This window comes from Cyprinus carpio, chromosome A10 (genome assembly GCF_018340385.1).
Source record: "Cyprinus carpio isolate SPL01 chromosome A10, ASM1834038v1, whole genome shotgun sequence".
NCBI classification, from domain to species: domain Eukaryota; kingdom Metazoa; phylum Chordata; class Actinopteri; order Cypriniformes; family Cyprinidae; genus Cyprinus; species Cyprinus carpio.
This window is the reverse complement of record NC_056581.1, coordinates 3,085,876-3,102,210: the sequence shown is the minus strand read 5'-3', so window position 1 is coordinate 3,102,210 and position 16,335 is coordinate 3,085,876.

Here is a 16,335-nt window from a genome sequence, read left to right as displayed (position 1 = left end):
CCATGCTGTGGCCGAATTAGGCGCAAGATGTTCGGCAAGAGTCTCTTCCACCGGAGGCATCACTGCATAGCCACGGTTCGCCATTTCAGAAATGGTGGCGAAAACTGCAGCCGCAGTGTTAGTAATGCACGCCGAGTAAGGCTGTTTCCGGGACCTTGAAACCTCCTGGTGGAGGTCCGGGGAAAACGGCAAGGGCCTACGGGGCTGTGCAGGTGTACGATTAGTTAGGAAACGGTTGTCCAGATTCGATGAAGGTTGGGCCTCGGCCTTCTCAACCTCCCAATCCAGTCCCAGTTTTCCCACCGCGCGAGAAACCACGTCCAACAGCTCGCTGTAGGAGGGGGAAACACGCATCTCCTGTCCACTAGGAGGGAGAGGGCTGCAAGCGTCAGCCATGAAGTCCTCAGACTCCGAGGCCGCGGTGGATAAGACGTCATCGTCATACTGTCCACAACCAAAGGAGATAGCATCGTATGCCTCCGAGGTGGGCTGTAAACCCTCATTTGAAAAAACGACGAGTTCCACAAAGTTCATTTCCTGCACTCGGGTCAGGGAGAACGAGCGAGGTGGAGAAAACTCCAGCACAGTGCTGTCCTCGTAGTCTATGTCACAGATGTCTCCCCAAGCCATCGCCTCGTGCGGTGCCTCGGCAGCTGCAAAAGTGACACGGCGGGGGTTGGACGCGCGGGCGACCTTAGAAAATACTTCTTCCCTCGAGCGCAGTACTTTAAGCCACAAGCTAACACAATGGGGGCAAGAAGAAAGGCCACTAAGCGCTGCCTGTGCGTGATGTAAGCCCAAGCACACTACGCACCTTTCATGAGTGTCTCCCTTCGTGATGAACCTGGTACACGGTTCCTTACACTTCCGAAAACTTATCGCGTCCGCGAAGAGGAGTTAACACTGCTGAGAACGTGAGATGATTCCTTAGGGCACAGATGATTCACTTTCCTGAAGGAAATGAAATCTGAGCGAAATAGTGCGCGGCACTCAGGTATACTGAGCGCAGTTTTCAGCTCTGGACACGAACAGTGCTACGGACACTTTTTGCTCCACTCTAACCTCTTGCTTGGACAACTTTTGCCCACTGTCCTCTAGACCAGCACGCACCACCCCATCTGCACCCTGGCTGTACGATGTACTCCGTGAACATCGCTGTAAACTCAGGGCTGCAGAGAGGACATGGCATAAATCAAGAAACTCTACCGACCTCAGTGTGTATCAGTCTCTCCTCTCTTCCTTCTCTCTCTTCCAAACGTCTTCACTGCTAAAACATCATATTACCACGACAAAATTAACAACTGTTGTGACGCTCGGACACTCTTCAAAACCTTCTCTTCTCAATCCGCCTCCACCTCCTCCTCCATCGACTCTTACAGCTGACGACTTTGCAGTTTTCTTCACAAATAAGACAAGAACCATCAGTGACCAATTCTCCACACCGCAGACTGAGGATAACTTCACAATGACTAATGCTCACTCGTTCTCCTCCTTCTCTCCACTCTCAGAGACGGACGTTTCCAAACTTATCCTGTCCAGTCATCCTACTACTTGCCCACTTGATCCGATCCCCACTCACCTCCTTCAAGCGATTTCTTCTTCAGTCATAACTTCACTTACTCACATTATCAACTCCTCTCTTCACTCTGGAACATTTCCCTCATCATTTATTAATCCGCGTGTAAGTCCTCTTCTGTAGAATCTTTCTCTAAATCCAGCACTTCTAGAAAACTACAGACCGGTATCCCTTCTTCCATTCATTGCAAAGACACTTGAAAGAGCTGTGTTCAACCAGCTCTCTATGTTTCTTGTACAGAACAACCTTCTGGACCGCAACCAATCTGGCTTCAAAAGTGGCCACTCAACTGAGACTGCCCTGCTCTCGGTTACTGAAGCCCTGCGACTAGCAAGAGCAGCTTCAAAATCCGCAGTACTCATTTTGCTGGACCTGTCTGCTGCTTTTGACATTGTTAATAATCAGATTCTCCTGTCCACCCTCAGAAAGATGGGCATCTCTGGAACCGCACTCCAGTGGCTTAACTCCTACCTTTCTGATAGATCCTTCATGGTGTCTTGGAGGGGTGAAGTCTCTAAGTCACAACAACTTGCTACTGGGGTTCCTCAAGGCTCAGTACTTGGACCGCTTCTCTTCTCCATCTACATGACGTCATTAGGATCTGTCAATCAGAAGCATGGCTTTTCCTATCACTGCTACGCTGATGACACTCAACTCTACTTCTCATTCCAACCAGATGACCTGACGGTAGTTGCTCGCATTTCAGGAGGAGCAGATGAGAAGCACAGATAAAAAAAATAAAAATGTCTGAGTGACATTTCTAGCTGGATGAATGACCATCACCTTCAGCTCAACCTTACTAAGACTGAACTGCTGATGGTTCCAGCTAACCCATCGTTTCATCACAACTTCTCTATACAGCTGGGTTCATCAACCATAACTCCTTCCAGGACAGCCAGAAACCTAGGAGTTGTGATAGATGATCAGCTAAGCTTCACCGACCATATTGCTACAACGACCCGGTCCTGCAGATTTGCCTTATACAACATTAGGAAGATTAGACCCTTCCTGTCAGAGCAAGCCACCCAACTTCTTGTCCAAGCTCTTGTTCTCTCCAGACTGGACTATTGCAATGCTCTCCTGGTGGGCCTTCCTGCATGTACTATCAAGCCTCTATAACTGATCCAGAATGCAGCAGCGAGGGTTGTCTTCAATGAGCCAAAAACAGCTCATGTTACTCCTCTCCTCATCAAGTTACACTGGCTACCAGTAGCCACTCGCATCAAATTCAAGGTACTGATGCTTGCCTACAAAACGACCACTGGCACGGCGCCAACATACCTAAACTCACTAGTTCAATCTTATGCACCCTCCAAAAGTTTGCGCTCTGCAAGTGAACGACGCCTAGTGGTGCCATCCCAAAGAGGTTCAAAATCACTCTCACGGACTCTTTCCTGGACTGCTCCCAGCTGGTGGAATGACCTCCCGATCTCAATTCGAACAGCTGAGTCTTTACTCATTTTCAAAAAACATCTAAAGACTCATCTTTTTCGCCTGCACTTAACCAACTAATACTAGTACTTACCTTTTCTTTGTCTTGTCTATCATATTCAAAAAAAAGAAAAAAAAAAACCCTGGCTACGTGTTCTGTACTAGACTAACTGAGACTTGTCATAGCACTTGTATACCGTTGTTGTTCTCTCGTTGATCTGATCGTTTCTACTGTTCTCATTTGTAAGTCGCTTTGGATAAAAGTGTCTGCTAAATGATTAAATGTAAATGTAAATGTAAATGTATACTATGCATACGAATGCGTAAGGGCGGTGCCAAGCGCTATTTGGCCAATAGGATTGGCAGGATGGTATAGGGCTTCAGACATTCGTCACACCGAAAGGTGTTCCCATACGGTGACGTCACTGCAGCATCAAAGTGACCTATGAAAGGGAACTGCGCTACCCATAGAGGAGCAGATGAGAAGCACAGATAAAAAAAATAAAAATGTAAAAAACACAATTAGGCTACAAACATTTTTTATTTTATTTTTTTGCAGGCCCTGACAATTATACAAACCAGCATTGCTACTGAAACAATTTTTATTTATATATTTTTATTTTTTTACAGGAGTTTCTTTCTTGTCTTCGTCCTCTTGAAGTCATGCACGCACCACTTCAAACTGAGCTCTTTTAAGAGTTCGGACTCCATGGCCATGAGTGATGGAAAGCTGAGACGTTCTTGGCACATTCCCGTTCTCAGTTTTTAATTCGAGACATTTTAAAAAATGAGCACTCTCCCTCGCAGTTCGTAACTGGCAGTACACGTTTGGAAAGGTTGATTGTTAATTCAGATTAATCATTGGTGTTGTTTACAGTCGATCTAAAGAGTCTAGTCTTAGAATTTTAAAAACCAGCTGTAGCCAGTCGTTCTCACAAAGGATTTATTAAACGTTTAATATTTGCGGTTGGCGGCACAGGCGACTGTCGATATTTTCTGAAGATGCATTCCCTAGGCTGTCAAACATCCTTCATCCTTATTTTTCTGATTTTGTCAAACACATGTTTTTTAGTGTTTCTTTTGTATTAGGCTATGCATTAACATTGCAAGTTAATTGTTTTAGTATGGCGGCATTTCACTGCGATTAATAACCGAGCAAACAATTGATGCTTGCGCGCGCGGTAAATCACTTCCGCGAGAGGAAAACTAAATCGGACGCGAGGAAATGGGAGCCCACTATGGCAGGTACAGATTGAATGATAACATACACTTATAACATTTAAAACGTGAATGAATTCCGTCATTTTTTAAAAAAAAAAAAAAAAAAAAAAAAACATGGATCCAACTTTATTTAGAATAATGTTAACTGTAGCCTAAGTAGAAAGAAGAAAGTTGTACAAAACATAATCCGAATTATGCATTAATTTAGCAGCATTCCACATAAAAATACATAAATAAATAAAAACACATAATTATAGTAAAATAAATGGTGAAAACTTAAATAGAAGGCCGTGAATATGAATATGAATACGAATATGAATAAATATGACAACCGAAGGAGGATTTACTAAAGAAGAAGATGGTAGCGCCTAACACGCTCGCACCTTAATCTGCCACACACTGCCGAGTAGATGCGCAGAGAACTTGAAGCGCAGATGCCGTGACTGCAGTGTATTACACACGTATTTATACCGATTTCATCAGGCTCCGAAAATTCTTCAAAAAGAACACAAACAATGGCCTTCTCAGCTGCCATAGTTGCAACTCTTGCGTCATCAGAACTGGGTGTTCAACGTTTAAAAATATTTTTGCTCCAACGCAGCCCTGATTCCTGCAAACCACATGACTGACAGAAAAACTGAAACTGAAAAGTCTAATATGTAATTCTGCAGAGAAATATATATTACTCTTAATCATACACTTATCCAGTAATCATTCACTTCAATAAGGGGATTTTAGGTGTTGATCTAATATAACCTCGCTTTTGTAACTGAGATCACATCATCTCCCCCTCTGTTGTTTGGTACAGTCCTGTGAGATAAAAGAGTGGCGGGGCCAGTGGTGGTCCGTATTTCCTTTCTGACAGCATTAGAGAAGCTTTCCAGGTCCAGGGTAACATTGTTAAATATCTTAGATACCTCCCATGATTATCAGGGTCCATGTGAAATCAAATTTGTTTAAAAGAGGTGTTTAGAAATAAATAATAAATATACTTTATATATTGTGGTTAATGTACTATCCAGGCCATTTTCAGTGATTTTAATTCATATAATTTTTTGATAAATTCAGCTAATTTGAGTAAATTAATTTCATTCAAATGTTCTAGACAACAGGAACATGCTTTGTAAAATATCTCAGTCTATTGATTGTCCTTGAATTATTATTTTTTTGTCAATTACTTGATATACTGTGTATTCAAACCAGATTTTTTTTTTATTTGGCTGACAAGTACAGCTATCCTTTTAAAGGGCTTTTATACATGTGTTACTTTATAAACAGTCTCTTAGACCTAAATCATACATTTATTTTTATACACATAAGTATGTGAACACAAATAGTACACAAGCTTAAATTAACATGTTGTAAAATGTGTCTGAATTCACATTGTTTCCGAGAGGTATAGCTGTTTCCATAATAGTCTTCTTCTATGTCAGTTTTCTCTTACCGATTTCGAAATTTGCATACTGTGAAAGTACTACACTTGAAGAAGAACTTAAAAAAAAGTGTATGTTTTGTAACTTATTTCAGGGATGGGCAACTCCAGTCCTGGAGGGCCACTGTCCTGCAGAGTTTAGCTATCGCAAATGAAACACACCTGCTTGTAATTTTCAAACAATCCTTTAGACTTTTGTTAGGTTTTTCAGGTATGTTTGATTGGGGATGGAGATAAACTCTGCAGAACAGTGGCCTCCCAGGACTGGAGTTGCCCATCTACATCCTCCATGTTAGTATTTTCATGTGACATACATTGTAACTTATGTTGCTTCCACATCATTATTAATCCTCTCCCATGGCCTCATAGGACAGTAAATTATCCTTTGCATGCATACTTCAAAATACTGGAGATAGTATGTCATCCAGGTACCTTTCGACTATTGCAGAATACTGCAAATACTCTCTTAATGTAGGCTAATTTTTTTTTTTTTTTTTTTGCCTACTATTTAGTAAGGAACTGGGCATATTCAGACATGCAGACTGGCACCATTCTGATATGACATCTGCTTTTCATCACCCAGACAGTTCATTTTCACTAAGAATTTGAAATTATTTGAAGTCAGATCCTCTTTCATATGAAAATACACCACTGTATGTAATTAAATGCATGACGATACAGTATTTTAATAAGTAAATCCATCTGGAACAAGAAAACTCAGGGAGATGATGTGATCTCAGTTACAAAAGTGAGGTTATATTAGATCAACATCTAAAATCCCCTTATTGAAGTGAATGATTCCTGGATACGTGTAATATGATCAAGAGTAATATATCTTTCTCTGCAAAATTACATATTAGACTTTTCAGTTTCAGTTTTTCTGCCAGTCATGTGGTTTGCAGGAATCTGAATGAATAATTAATGCAGACTGGCACCATTCTGATATAACATCTGCTTTTCATCACCCAGACAGTTCATTTTCACTAAGAATATGAAATTATTTGAAGTCAGATCCCTCTTTCATATGAAAATACACCACTGTATGTAATTAAATGCATGACGATACAGTATTTTAATAAGTAAATCCATCTGGAACAAGAAAACTCAGGAGTAGAGAAGTACAACCCCACACACACAGAAGCTGACAATGAAACTAAGGAAACTCAGGGCTTAGCTACAAGAGGAGAGTAATCAGGGAGAACAGAACCAGGTGTGTAGGACTTTAACAAATGAGGAAACTAACCAGGAATTAGACAGGCAACACAAGGAAAACTAAACCAAAACAGACTAAAAATGTGACACACACCACATGTTGCCTACTCCTGTCACAGCTTCTTAACAGCTGACATAACTGACCAAAGTTAGGATAATGGAAAATTTGAATGCCTTCCAGACCTGCATTAATTATTCATTCAGATTCCTGAAAATCACATGACTGACAGAAAAACTGAAACTGAAAAGTCTAATATGTAATTTTGCAGAGAAAGATATATTACTCTTAATCATATTACACGTATCCAGTAATCATTCACTTCAATAAGGGGATTTTAGATGTTGATCTAATATAACCTCACTTTTGTAACTGAGATCACATCATCTCCCCCTCTGTTGTTTGGTACAGTCCTGTGAGATAAAAGAGCGGCGGGGCCAGTGGTGGTCCGCATTTCCTTTCTGACAGCATTAGAGAAGCTTTCTAGGTCCAGTGTAAGTGCCTGTAATTTCTTTTCATATGTAGCATTAATTTATATTCATGGCTGCTTGTGACCTACAGTACTGTGCAAAAATCTTAAGCATAAAAAAAGATTTCAGTCATTTCTGTTGCTTTAGTGTGTCAGTGAGAAATATTAGATTACATTTCCAAAAATCACTACTGCTATTAATTGTAATTATCCAGTGAGATGCAGTGTATGCACAAGTTTCAGTGGTCTGACTATAACTTCAGAAGCCCTTTTATCTAAATGTGACTTATTATCTCACAAATCTGACTCTTTTTTCTTCTCGCAATTGTGAGTAAACATCTCACGTCTCGGACTTATTGCACTTAAACAATTTTACAGGACCTGAAACCACGAGATGTGACTCATCTGTCCCTTTTTATCATCAACATAATGTGCATGGGCCATGGGGACATTCTAAAACATGTTTAAAAAAAACACTTAACGTGGTGTAATACATTAAACCCTTGATATTAAATTTACTAACAGCCTGCACAAACCATCTTTCAGCGTTGAAGTCAGAAAAAAGTGCCAGTCGGAGTGGAAAGTTCAGTGGGTGATGACAATGCACAAATTAAAAAACACAGATGCAACATCTCATTGTTTATAATACGAATAGCAATTATAACTAGATAAAAAAGTTCGTCAAGACAAACTTTAAGTTGGCTTGAGAAAGCCTGAACAGAAAGTTTGAAAAGTTTAGAAAGTTTAAAAAGTTTGAAAAGTTTGAAAAGTTTAAGAAGTTCAATAAAGCAAGAGATTAACATATTACTAGCATGTCGCTAGCATGTTTCTAGCATGATTAGCATGTGACTAGCATGACGCTAGCATGTTTCTAGCATAATAAGCAAGTCACTAGCATGTTGTTAGCATGATTAACAAGTTACTAGCATGTAGCTAGCATGTCTCTAGCAAGATTAGCATGTTACTAGCATGTCGTTAGCATTATTAACAAGTTACTAGCATGTTGCTAGCATTATTAACAAGTTACTAGCATGTTTCTAGCATGATTAGCAAGGGACTAGCATGTTTCTAGCATGATTAGCAAGTTACTAGCATGTCGCTAGCATGTTTCTAGCATGATAAGCGAGTGACTAGCATGTCACTAGCATGTTTCTAGCATGATTAGCAAGTTACTAGCATGTCGCTAGCATGATTAGCAAGTTACTAGCATGTTCCTAGCATGATAAGTAAGTTACTAGCATGTCGTTAGCATGTTTCTATCATGATTAGCATGTTACTAGCATGTTCGTAGCATGATTAGCAAGTTACTAGCATGTCGCTAGCATGTTTCTAGCATGATTAGCATGTTACTAGCATGTTGTTACCATGATTAGCAAGTGACTAGCATGTCGCTAGCATGATTAAGATAGATAAATAGAAATAGTCAGATGATAGATAGATAGATAGATAGATAGATAGATAGATAGATAGATATAGAAATAGTCAGATGATAGATAGATAGATAGATAGATAGATAGATAGAAATAGTTAGATGACAGATAGAAAGATAAATAGATTGTGGATATTTGGTTGGTAAGTTTGAATGAGTTTGAATTGGTTAGAAATAGTATATAGAATGGAAGCTTGATTGAGTCTAATTGGCTTCAGTTTGTTTAGATTTGAATTTTGACAGTTGGAGCTTGGCTCATCTGAACATTCCGTCAATGAAAGTCTATGGGATTTTTATGATTTTTAATCTTCATTTTTATGAAAACTGTAAGTCCAATCAGTCTAAAAAGATATAGCAACTAACTTCAGATCAGTTTGAAGATCTGGGCTGAGTTTGGAGTCTGTAGAGTTAAAGCTCTAGGAGGAGTTAGAGTTGATCATTTTAGTCTCAGAAGAATAATAATAACTAGAATGTAAAGTTAGTGAACTAACTTTGATGTTGGCTTGGCCTTGGGGCAAAAGAGCCACATTACTCGTGTGTCCAATGTTCTTGAGCTGCCTTGCTGCAAAAAAAACAAAAAACAAAAAACAAACAAAAAAAAAAACAAACAAAGAACCTACAACAGTATTTTTCTATGGACCCTTGCTGTTTTCTGTTCTAATAAAAAGCCTAGGCTATGATAACAGCTTATGAGTCCTTATGTGATTACTATTATATTGATAATATGAAAATAGATAACTAATATAGTATCCCTTCTTCACTTTATGTGTGATAACTTGAGAAATATGTTGTCAATACTATTAAAATAAGAAAAAAGTAATGGTACTTAGGAGATTACAGTTTTTGCATAAATACTATATTGGGCTTTATTAAAGTTTATGAAAATAGAATGCATGTATATGCATTTTATATTTATGCACATAAATGAAACATTTTCAAATCTTTGAATGGATACTGAAGTATTTGCTATCCTGTGGCGCCATTGTGTGGACAACATTAGCATTGTGGCCTTCATTTCTGAACAACATTATGAAAGGGGACAATTTTTTTTTTAATTATTACAAATATTTAATGATTAGTTCACTGATAATATACGCACATTAAAATTTACTGATTCTGTATCTTATTTCATACTTTAAGAGTTTATTTTTCAACTTACATTAAGCAGTGATGAATGATTTCTATGTGAGTTGCTAAATTGTTTTTTTTTGCAATTATAATACATAAACTATATAATGATGACAAAATTACAACAGTTATTGTTTTCATAATATTTACTATTGACAATTGTTATTTTGTATTGTAATGATAAGGTTTCTATGACAAAAAAATAGTAAAATTGCAAACAATAGTATAAAAGAGTATGTTTTAGGTTTTTAGGTGTTTAGATGCAGAAATGGACATATAAAATGTACAATAACATGACATAGATTTAATTAAATATAGATTCATTCTAGTTAAAGCAAATAAATAAATAAATAAATAAATAAATACATGAATACATAAAGACATATAAAAAAGCAGCCAAGACGAATGATTTTCTGTTTTTTTTTATAGATTAAAATTTAAGACAGAAAAAAGCTGGTAAATGCAGTCACTTTAATATTCAAATCCAGTATCATGATTCATTTTTGATTTATTTCTCTACAGTTTATGTTCACGTGGCTGTTTCATTTATATTCGCCAAGCTATTATGTATTTTGAAATAATCTTTTATGTGATTTGTCCGTTCTTGCACCGAAAAGCCAGAATCAGCGTCCTCTGTAACTCGAGAGATCGATGCAATGTGTTATTCTGCCCTTAGACAAAAAATATCTCACAAGCACTCATTTTAATCTCTATAATATATTCTTCTAATTGTTTTGTACTGATTCGCTGGAGTGTTTTAATGTAAAAGGCTGTAGTTTCTGTGTGTAGACCTTTTTCCCCATGCCAGTGTTGAAGTCTCGCGCTGTCAGTGAGGCTGCCGCAAATCTTTTATTTTCACACTTTAACAGCTCGCAAACATCTGAATTTAGCTGTTGGTGTGTTCTAATGGGTGGATTGTGTACAATCACTGTAATATTTTATTTTTAAAAGGTCTCTAACAAGAATAAATTCGTTTGTTGTGAGCTCGATGTGAAGCCGCGCGGTCTCGCGCTGTCAAAATAGCTGACACAAATCTTTCATTTTCAGACTTCAAGAGCCCAAAAACACCCGCTTTTAGGTCTTGGTGTGTTCTTATGGGTGGATTGTGTGCAATCGCTGTAATATTTTATTTTTAAAAGGTTTTAAACAAGAAGAAACTCGTTTGTTGTGAGCTCGTTGAGACTGAACGCGCTCATCGGAGCGATGATTTCTCTCTCGTCTTTCTCTCTGTTCTGTGACCAGATATCAATTATTAATAAGCCCTGACCCCTGTAATAATCAGATATGTTGGTTTAGCTTGTCAGTGTGAAATAAATTCATGTATTTATTTCTATTTTTAACCGATTTAAAAGTGAAACTAAGGCAGACTCCTCCCTCAGTCCCGGGAATTGCTCCTGAAGAGGCGCAATGTTTCTCAGACAATGGAAGTCTATGGGAAATATCTGACTTTTAATAATTAAGAATAAAAAAACTGTAAGTCTAATCATTCTGAAAAGATATAGCAACAAACTACACCCCGTGCCCCAGGTCTCTGCCGAGTTTGGGGCTTGTGGCTTTAAAGCCCTAGGAGGAGATGGGTTTGCAATTTAGTCTCAGAAGAAGAAAAATAATAAGAAGTTTAAATAGCATAACAGTATGTTGGCTTGTGCCAAGCCAACATAACTAGAATGTAAAGTTAGTGAACTAACTTTGATGTTGGCTTGGCCTTGGGGCAAAAGAGCCACATTACTCGTGTGTCCAACGTTCTTGAGCTGCGTTGCTGCAAAAAAAAAAAAAAAAAAAAATCCTACAACACTATTTTTCTATGGACCCTTGCTGTTTTCTGTTCTAATAAAAAGCCTAGGCTATGACAACAGCTTATGAGTCCTTATGTGATTACTATTATATTGATAATATGAAAATAGATAACTAATATAGTTTCCCTTCTATACTTTATGTGTGATAACTTGAGAAATATGTTGTCAATACTATTAAAATAAGAAAAAAGTAATGGTACTTAGGAGATTACAGTTTTTGCATAAATACTATATTGGGCTTTATTAAAGTTTATGAAAATAGAATGCATGTATATGCATTTATGCACATAAATGAAACATTTTCAACTCTTTGAACAGATATTGAAGTATTTGCTATCCTGTGGCGCCATCGTGTGGACAACATTAGCAGTGTGGCCTTCATTTCTGAACAACATTATGAAAGGGGACAATATTTTTTTAATTATTACAAATATTTAATGATTAGTTCACTGATAATATACCCACATTAAAATCGAATTTCCTGATTCTGTATCTTATTTCATGCTTTAAGAGTTTATTTTTCAACTTTTTTAAGCAGTGATGAATGATAACTATGTGAGTTGCTAAATTGTTTTGTTTTTTTGCAATTATAATACATAAACTATATAATAATGACAAAATTACAACAGTTATTGTTTTCATAATATTTACTATTGACAATACAAAATATAGACATACAAAAAAAGCAGCCAAGACGAATGATTTTCTGTTTTTTTATAGATTAAAATTGAAAACAGAAAGCAGCTGGTAAATGCAGTCACTTTAATATTCAAATCCAGTATCATGATCCATTTCCGATTTATTTCTCTACAGTTTATGTTCACGTGGTTGTTTTCGTTTATATTCGCCAAGCTATTATGTATTTTGAAATAATCTTTTATGTGATTTGTCCGTTCTTGCACCGAAAAGCCTGAATCAGCGTCCTCTGTAACTCGAGAGATCGACGCAATGTGTTATTCTGCCCTAAACCAAAAAAATCTCACAAGCACTCATTTTAATCTCTATAATATATTCTTCTAATTGTTTTGTGCTGATTCGCTGTAGTGTTTTAATGTAAAACGATGTAGTTTCTGTGTGTAGACTTTTTTCCCCTTCCAGTGTTTAGAAAACGGCCGCCTCGCGCTGTCAAATATTCTTTCATTTAAACCGCTCACAAACACCTGAATTTAGCTCTCTTTGTCTTCTAATGGGTGGATTGCGTGCAATCGCTGTAATATTTTATTTTTAAAAGCTCTTAAAAAACTATAAAAATGCTTTTATTGTGAGCACGATCGGAATGCATAGTCGATATATAAAACTGGATGACGAGTAATTTCTTACTGCTAAATTCTGAAAAAACAGAGGTGTTAATTATAGGGCCTAAAAGCTCTGCATATAATGACCTAGAACGCTGTCTAAGCCTTGATGGCTGCTCTGTCAATTCTTCGTCATCAGTTAGGAACCTAGGTGTGCTATTTGATAGCAACCTTTCCTTAGAAAGCCACATTTCTAGCATTTGTAACACTGCATTTTTCCATCTCAAAAATATATCTAAATTACGGCCTATGCTCTCAGTGTCAAATGCAGAAATGTTAATCCATGCAAGGTTAGACTATTGTAATGCTCTATTTTGTGGTTGTTCTGCACGCTTAGTAAACAAACTCCAGTTAGTCCAAAATGCAGCAGCTAGAGTTCTTACTGGAACCAGGAAGTATGATCATATTAGCCTGGTCCTGTCAACACTGCACTGGCTCCCTATCAAACATAGTATAGATTTTAAAATCTTGTTTATTACTTATAAAGCCCTGAATGGTTTAGCACCTCAGTATTTGAACGAGCTCTTGTTACATTATAGTCCTCCACGTCCGCTCCATTCTCAAAACTCTGGCAATTTGATAATACCTAGAATATCAAAGTCAACTGCAGGCGGCAGATCCTTCTCCTATTTAGTGCCCAAACTCTGGAATAACCTACCTAACATTGTTCGGGAGGCAGACACACTCTTGCAGTTTAAATCTAGATTAAAGACCCATCTCTTTAACCTGGCTTACACATAACATACTAATACACTTCTAATATCCAAATCCGTTAAAGGATTTTTTAGGCTGCATTAATTAGGTAAACCGGAACGGGGAACACTTCCCATAACACCCGATGTACTTGCTACATCGTTAGCTGAATGGCATCTACTTTCATATTAGTCTGTTTCTCTCTTATTCCGAGGTCACCGTAGCCACCAGATCCAGTCTGTATCCAAGTCAGAGGGTCACTGCAGTCACCCAGATCCAGTATGTATCCAGCCCAGATGGTTGATCAGCACCTAGAAAGGACCTCTACAGCCCTGAAAGACAGCGGAGACCAGGACTAGAGCCCCAGAGACAGATCCCCTGTAAAGACCTTGTCTCAGACGACCACCGGGACAAGACCACAGGAAACAGATGATTCTTCTGCACAATCTGACTTTGCTTCAGCCTGGAATTGAACTGCTGGTTTCATCTGGCCAGAGGAGAACTGCCCCCCCAACTAAGCCTGGTTTCTCCCAAGGTTTTTTTCTCCATTCTGTCACTGATGGAGTTTTGGTTCCTTGCCGCTGTCGCCTCTGGCTTGCTTAGTTGGGGACACTTCATTTACAGCGATATCGTTGACTTGATTGCAAATTATTGCACAGATACTATTTAAACTGAACTGAGCTGCATGATGACATCACTGAATTCAATGATGAACTGCCTTTAACTGTCATTTTGCATTATTTACACACTGTCTTCCTAATTAATGTTGTTCAGTTGCTTTGATGCAATCTTTTCTGTTTAAAGCGCTATATAAATAAAGATGACTTGACTTGACTTGACTGCACTCTCTGATCGGAGCGGTGATTTTTCTCTCGTCTTTCATACTGATCTCTGGCCAGACATCAATTATTAATGAGATCTGAGCCGGTAATAATAACATATGTTGGTTTAGCTTGTCAGTGTGAATGAAATGTGTATTTATGTGTCCGTTCTGTCGCCGAAAAGCCAGACATCACCGTGTTCTGGAGCGCAGAGCAATCGATGTGATGTTCAGCCCTTAGACAAAGAAAATCTCACAAGCACTCACAAACACTCATTTTCATCTGTGTAATATGTTCTTCTAATTGTTTTGTGTTGGTTCGCTGAAGTTTTTTAATGTAAAGGGCTGTAGTTTCAGTATGTAGCCCTTTTTCCCCATGCCAGTGTTGAGGTCTCGCGCTGTCAGAGAGGCTGCTGCAAATCTTTCATTTTCACACTTCAACAGCTGAAAAACACCTGCTTTTAGCTCTTGGTGTGTTCTAATGGGTGGATTGTGTGCAATCGCTGTAATATTTTATTTTTAAAAGGTCTTAAACAAGAATAAATTTGTTTGTTGTGAGCTCGTTGTGAGACCATTCGCTGATCGGAGCGGTGATTTATCTCTCGTCTTTCTCTCTGTTCTGTGGCCAGATATCAATTATTAATAAGCCTTGACCCCTGTAATAATCAGATATGTTGGTTTAGCTTGTCAGTATGAAATAAATTCATCTATTTATTTGTATTTTTAACCGATTTAAAAGTGAAACTAAGGCAGACTCCTCCCTCAGTCCCGGGAATTGCTCCTGTAGAGGCGCAATTTTTCTTAGACAATGGGAGTCTATGGGAAATTTCTGACTTTTAATAATTAATAATAAAAAAAAATGTAAATCTGATCAGTCTGAAAAGATATAGCAACAAACTACACCCAGTGCCGCAGGTCTCTGCCGAGTTTGGGGCTTGTGGCTTTAAAGCCCTAGGAGGAGATAGGTTTGCTAATTTAGTCTCAGAAGAAGAAAAATAATAAGAAGTTTAAATAGCATAACAGTATGTTGTGCCAAGCCAACATAACTAGATAAAAAAGTTTGTCGAGACAAACTTTAAGTTGGCTTGAGAAAGCCTGAACAGAAAGTTTGAAAAGTTTAGAAAGTTTAAAAAGTTTAAATAGTTTAAAAAGTTTGAAAAGTTTAAAAAGCTTAAAAAGTTTAATAAAGCAAGAGATTAACATATTACTAGCATGTTGCTAGCATTTTTCTAGCATGATTAGCAATTTACTAGCATGTTTCTAGCATGATTAGCAAGCTACTAGCATGTCGCTAGCATGTTTCTAGTATGATTAGCATTTGACAAGCATGACGCTAGCATGTTTCTAGCATAATTAGCAAGTCACTAGCATTTTGTTAGTATGATTAGCAAGTTACTAGCATGTCGCTAGCATGTTTCTAGCATGATTAGCTTGTGACTAGCATGTTTCTAGCATGATTAGCATGTTACTAGCATGTAGCTAGCATGTTTCTAGCATGATTAGCATGTGACTAGCATGTTTCTAGCATGATTAGCATGTTACTAGCATGTAACTAGCATGTTTCTAGCATGATTAGCATGTTACTAGCATGTTTCTAGCATGATTAGCATGTTACTAGCATGTAACTAGCATGTTTCTAGCATGATTAGCATGTTACTAGCATGTCGCTAACATTATTAGCAAGTTACTAGCATTAGCATTATTAGCAAGTTACTAGCATGTCGCTAGCATGTTTCTAGCATGATTAGCAAGTGACTATCATGTTTCTAGCATGATTAGCAAGTTACTAGCATGTCGCTAACATGTTTCTAGCATGTCGCTAGCATGATTAGCTA